This window comes from Tupaia chinensis, unplaced genomic scaffold (genome assembly GCF_000334495.1).
Source record: "Tupaia chinensis unplaced genomic scaffold, TupChi_1.0 Scaffold144247_1, whole genome shotgun sequence".
NCBI classification, from domain to species: domain Eukaryota; kingdom Metazoa; phylum Chordata; class Mammalia; order Scandentia; family Tupaiidae; genus Tupaia; species Tupaia belangeri.
The window spans coordinates 887,739-894,632 of record NW_006204105.1 but is presented as its reverse complement, the minus strand read 5'-3'; the positions used below and the strand labels follow the sequence as shown (position 1 = coordinate 894,632).

The 6,894-nt window shown below is 40.2% G+C and overlaps 1 protein-coding gene across 5 annotated transcripts in view; it reads right to left on the bottom strand.

The window, feature by feature from the left end:
- Window positions 1–6,894, bottom strand: part of LOC102497941 (myomegalin) — a 251,520-nt gene that overhangs the window by 184,087 nt on the left and 60,539 nt on the right. The gene's annotated exons all lie outside the window — the stretch shown is intronic.

The window sequence follows — 6,894 nt, the reverse complement described above, 5'->3', positions numbered from 1 at the left end:
CCTCCCTCCCTTCTTCTCCCTCTCTGGTCAAATTAAAATAAGTAAATTAATTAATTAATTCAATAATTCTTTGGGAAAAAAATCCCAAAATATCTCACTGGTACTTACTTCAAGGAAAAGAAACTGTGGAAGCCCAGACACCAGGAAGGTAAGATTTTTGACACAGAGAAAGAGAAATCGGAGATTACAGAGCAGTACAAGTTTGATCAGAAAGCTGTAGACTCACAAATTTTACCAAAACCAAAGCTGTTCCTCTATTCCAGGGCTAACTGTGATCTGTGTTTATGGAGTTTATCTACACAAATTTGTGTTCTGAGTTTGTTACCAAGAACCTAATTAAATAACTGAAATAAAAAAATAGTAATAAAAAAAGGAGAAAAATATTTAAATATAAGGACAAAATAAGGCCAGCAGATGGCATAGTGGTTACGTCTCAGGACTCACACATGTATGACTGCAGTTCGAATCTTAGACTCTGTGGTTTGAAAATCACACCAGGCATGTGTGCATGTATGCCCAAGATCCCAGGAAGAGAATGGAGGAGAAGGGATTACGGTGTGGCCTTCTCCGCAGGGGGTGATTTCTCACTTTCCTTCTTACTGTCTCTCTTTCTCTCTCTCCCAGCCAGCACGTGCACACTATGGCAAAAACCTGTAAAAAAATTTTTTTTAAAAAAGAAGATAAAGAAAGCCATGATTATGACTGCTGTGAGTTTAGGATTGCTCCCTGTTACTTTCCATTTAGTGACTTTCTGAATATCATAAGACACCAGTGAAAATAAAACCAGTATGCTTAGGGCCCTGTGGTTTTGAAAGCATAAATACCGTTTTTTTTAAAAAAAAAAAAACATGAAAACATGCATCACTGGTAGCATTCATCTTCCAAGGCTGTAATTACAGAGAAACACCCAAGAAGCACCAAAATTGCAGAACCTACAGGCAGCAGCAACATGACCCAGATTCACCTAAATCAGCACAGGAAACCCCCAGACTATGAGAACTCAGATCTCCACAAAAGCAAAAAAGTTTAAAGGCCTCTCCTTTTTAGCAAGTTTTATTTATTTAATTTTTTTGGGGTTCTTTTTTTCCTCCCAGACTTCACCATCCAAATGGAAAAGTTTGCCAGGCTGGGTGGGCCCTCAAGAGCTGACTCACTGTGGTTAGATTGAAACTGAAGGAAAGCTGGCTTCAGACTACAGCAGGGTGAGGAGGGCACTGCAGCTGTGAGCTGGCATTTTCATGTTAAAGGAGGCATTATTAGAAAATGTGTAAACAGGACAGGGCAGTGGAGGTCCCCTCTGGAATTTTACATCCAAATATCCACTATCCTCTGTGATTTTTTTTAAGAATTATTTATTTTATTTAATCTATTATTATTTATTTTTAATTTGACCAGAGAGAGAACGAGGGACAGTGAGAAAGCAAGCCACCAGGTCTGGGACTTAAACCACAGTCAGCCATGTGGAAGTCCAGTGCCTTAACTGTCATGCCATCTGCCAACCCCACCTCTATGGCTTTTTAGCAGCAACTGCATTTTTTTTCTTTAACTCTCTGGGGTTTTTTTCTTTATTTTTAAAAGTTTACTTCTTCTTTCTTCCACGAGAAATGCTGAGAGAGAGAGAAATCACTCTCTGCCTCTGCAATAGTCTTGACAGCACAGTCCACGCCAAGCTTCAGCCAGCCCCCGATCACAGGCACACTTGTGTCAGTGTACTCAGGGAGGTCTCTAGACTGTAACCCAGAACCTTCCTGTGTTTTACTGCAACACCCCCATCCAGCTCCCACACTTGCCCATTTTTACTCTGCGTTTTAAGTCAAACTGCATACGTCCCACCAATGGAAACTGTCCTTCTCTGAATGGTCTTCTTATTTTCCCCAAGCTCTTTGGAATCCTTAAAAGTTATTTTTGGCTCTGTCATTTTATAACTATATGACTTTGAATAATTTATTTCAGTTGGTCTTTTCCCTGGCCTAACAGATGTAATAATCATGTTTATCTCATAAGAAACTGAAATGACAGTTAGCTAAAATAAAATATATTAAGTATCTAGAAAAGTTCTTGGTGTATAATAAGCACTCGATAAATATTATTTATTATTGTTAGCTACTATTATGATCTTCTTAATAAGTTTTAACAGGGACCAGCCAATGGTGTCATGGCTACATTGCTGGACTCAGTCAACTGTGTTTCCAGTCCCGGACCTGGCAGTTTAAAACTCTCACCGGGCGCATGTGCATGCATGCCCAAAAATCCTGAGAGGAGAAGACAGAAAGGGATTGCAGCATAGCCACCCCCCACCCTCTGGGGGAGTGATTTCTCACTTTCTGTCTCTCTGGAGAGGGCATGTAACCTATAGCAGAAAATCTCTCTCAAAATAAAAATAAGTTCTGACAGATATTATTACAAAATATCTCTACTGCTTCCTTTCTTTAGACTTCTAATTTTATCATTCCAGTTTCAGTGGAAATAAATATACATTTCTTAACTTCCTAGTTTCCCACCCTATATAATTAGTTAACACCAATATCTTTCTTGGAAACATTCAAATTACACCAAGTGGAAAACCAAGTAGAGGTGGGAGAAATTAAAATTTAATAGAATGACTAATTTTCTTCCTTGCATATGTGTGTGTGTGTGTGTGTGTGTTTTGTTTTGTTTGTTTGTTTGTTTGTTTTTGCTATAGAGCACTTGCACTCACCAGAGAGAAAGAGAGAAATCACCCCCCAGGGGGAATGGTCACACCATAATCCCTTCTCCTCCAATCTCCTCTCGGGATTTTGGGCACGCACACAACCAACATAATTTTTTAAGCCACCATGTCTGGGACTCACACTGAACAGTTGGCTATATGGGATGAAGTGCCTTAACCTCCATACCACCTACCCGTCCTATGCCTAATTTTCAATATTCCTCAACAAGTTTAGTTTAGCTGAACACTTGATAAGCACTTACTATGTACCATGGTTTGCAAGAGTCTAGAGACTAGAAAAGGATGAGCAAGAGATGTTTTCTGTCCTCAAAGAGTTTAGCATCTAAGTATACATTCTAGAATTAGTCAGAAAAGGCATCTTCCTGAAAAATGGCATAAACTGAGTTTCTCAACCTAAAAGACACTCTTTTAGTCACAAAAAATAATTTTGTACCAACATTAAAAATACTAGGTAAGTTCCTTTGTTTTCTTTTGCCCTAAGTTCCTCATTTATAAACTAAAATAATAAGCATGCCTCCTTCCCAGGATTGTTGTAAGCATGAAATGAGATAATACCATCTTACATTTGGATTTGTACTTAGCATACAGACACTGGTCAGCAACACTAGTTAGTAGTATCTATGTGTTGTTGTAGTCTCACTCATCCCAGGGATGCTGGAGCTGAGACACTGTTGTCAAAGGGAAAACATGTAAGAATGAATTTTTTTTTCAACTAGTGACTATGGCCATTTGTATGTAAAAATTATTTCTGACCTAATGGCCTGTCAGGATTTATGATTATAGTACATAAGCTCTAAGACCCTGAAAAAGTCCACTTGTGAGAATCCTGATTCTCTCACTTGAAAAATGGGGACAGTGATAATTGTTCATGTGCTATAAAGACAAAAGAAGATGACTTATGAGAAGCACTTAATGCACTGATCAAGACTACAAATACAGAAAGAATAGAAATGCCCCCATCGGCGGGTCCTCTGGGAGGAAAATTCCCCTACACAACAAAGCTGACAAGGTTTAAAAATTTATTCTGTCACTCAAAATACAAATGAAACACATATGCAAAGAAATACTCCTTTCATCACGGGACACAGTATGTATGGGCTTCAACCTAATGAACATCCTTGGAGTAACAACACAATTTACACCTCCAAGATGAGGTTGAGCAGGATCAACTGTGCTGCAAATCCCTAAGCCTCTCCCCTGCCCTTCATCCTTATCCAGCCCATGCTGGCTGGGAGTGGAGATGAAAAGAAAGAAAAGGAAAACTGTTGTGTCTTTCAAGTTTTGCTTTCTTTGTCTCTTTTCTCTACATTGACATAAATACTGATTGTCAGTTTCATTTGTAATTGACCAATTATGTTTCAGTTCTGTATGTGTCAGTATTTGCATTTGTAGTCTGTTATCCCTTACTCTGGAATCAGTTTTTTTTTTTCTTTTTCTTTTTTCCTCCCACTAGAATATTCTATATCAGCAAACATTTTAGAAGTAATCACACTACTAATGAACTACTTCTGACTGATATGTGCCTTTAATGCTACTACTATCCTTGTTCTAAATCTCTTTCCTTATTCCCCTCTAGTTCAATCTCTCTCATTGTCAATCCATGAATGTCTTGCTCTTCCCTTCCCCCAAATTTTCCTCTGTCTGAAATATTATAGTCTACTTCTCTGACTAGTGAAATCTAACATAGCTTTGGTGATCTCACTCAATGTGCACCCCCCGTCACCGCCATGAGACGTATCCTCTGGCAAGAGGCTTTTCATTTACTCACTTTTTAAATATGGGTTGCATGCACTCACCAGAGAGACAAAGAAAGAGAGAGAGAGAAGAAAAGTGAGAAGTCATGCCCCAAAGGGGAAAGCCATGCCAGTCTCTTCGTTCTCCTCTTGGGATTTTGGACATGCATGCGCATATGCCTGACGCTTATTTCTCTAGTCCATGAGTGAGAGACACACAGGTAAAGAGAGAAAGGCAGAGACAGAGATGGCATCCCTAACAGGGTTCCAATAACAAGATCCACCTCCAGCCCCAGCCAGCATAAATCATGGGCCTAGAGTATTTAGGGAGGTCCCTGGCTGCACTGAAAACCCCCTCCTCTTATAGGTCTGCTTTACCTTATCCCTGATCCATCATCTGAACACAGCTCTCTCTCTTTTTTCCGGAAAGCACCTGCCACCTTGTATTGTAACTAATGCAATACCTGTTCTTTCTAATGGATTATAAGGGCAGCAATGATATCTTATTTAAAGTGATACTGTTTGTTGCAGGATAGATGCAATAAGGATGGACTTTCTGCTCATCCCAGGCCTGTAATCATCTGATACCTCTTCAGGTGCTGGAGGAGTCACCCTTCTCTGGAGCAAAATCTTCAGTGTGTGTTTACCCCTCTCTGAGTATGACTACCTATCATTTATCTTAAAGCTATCAAATGTGTAGTTTTAAACCTTATAGAAAATATCATGTTATTTAGTATTTTAACATTTTTAGGGTGGGGTAATGTGTCTCTACCCCTCCTACATTTTTTCTAACCAATGTTTCCTCTAATTTTCAAATCCTCTCATGGAGGCTGTTCATACAGTAGGTACTGACATTCAAAGTCTGCAAGATAGACAAGTGACACATGCGGGCACGACACAGCATGGCGTACTGGCAGTGACTTCTCGGCAATAAGGAGCCATAGCCTCATTGTTATTTATGTATTGCTTGACATACAGAGGAGAGAGATGAATGTGTCTCTTATGGGCCCTCTCTGCATCCCGGCTTGGTTTCGTGATTCCAAGCACTGAGATGTAAAAACTAATCTGTAACGTGAAGCCTGAACTCTAAGAGAAAAGAGTTAGGACTTTATATCTGAGCCTTGTTCATCCCCGAACCCGGCCCATTATTTTCCCTCTCCCCACAGCATCTAGCTAAGCATCCCTTCAGGGGAGGTAACATCTCTCACTCCTATGTCCAAATCACCTTCCAACCAAAAGAAACATGTAGACAGACTGTCTTTCAGAGAGCACCCACACAGTTTTGAGGAGCTCTGCAGTTCTGCTCACCGTTTTTGCATTGAATCAGATCCAAAAGAAAGAGGAAGGGGTTAGGATGTCACCACCCCCACATGCCTATCACCAGGACCAACCACATAGCTGTTCAGAGGTTTAATCTTCAAAAGCCACTTAATATTCCTGCAAACTCTCTGTATCTTTTCTTTTTTTTAGTTAGTATCCATGACAACTCAGCAAAAAAGACCAAGAGTAGGCTGTTTAATTGTTAGGCACGTGTTATACCAAGCATAGTCTTTGCTCACTGGAATATCTGGTGGGCAGAGAATGTACATGAAGTTTGAGCATGAAGCCCTGGTGGAATATGTACATTTACAAGTGGAGGAAAGAGGAGGGTAAATCCATTGTCAATGTAACTTAAAAGAAAAAAACAGAATCTTGTTGTTTTGTGTCAAGAGCTTTCAATTCAAGAACGAAATAAGCATTATCTCAGGGCTTATTTACTTATTATTCATCTGTGGCCTACTCCCTGAGCAACCCCCAGGGGGCACCAAAGAGATACTTCCTTTTTTATACCAGGGGTGTAAGAAATTCCGGGTGCCTCTTTCTGGCAGGTTGGTTGCTAAACAAGTTATATTGTATAAACTTTCTAGAATCAACCCAGGTCATAGGGAACTGAGGATCTGTGTTACATTGTCAGTTATTGCCCTTGGCCAAATCCAAGGACAACCACATCGAGTTGATTCAAGCGTGCCAACCAACATTGCCAGCGTCTTGTTGAGAAGACAATGGTTGTGGCTGAAGCCATCTCATGCTGCAGACATCTTCATCTCTAAAGCAGTTCAAGGGTATATAATGCTAGCTGACTGAGCTGGGCTTCCTGAGATCACTGGGCTGCAGCTAGAGATGCTCAGTGTGCCATTTAAACTTCCTCAGTTTATCTGAGAAGTTCATCAGGGACACAAATGCTAAGAGAGAATTCATTGCTACAGGCAACTGTCCATAAAACACAGTTCACAGAACACAGCTAACAGAGCATACGCTTAATGGGACACATGCTCTTGAAAGAGATACCATTGTGATAACAATGCCCAGAACCAGACTAATCCAAGGATTTTATTTTTTTTAAGAGAGGGAGATTTTTGCTACAGGGTGTGTGCATCACTGGAGAGACAGAATGAAGAAATCACCCCCTCT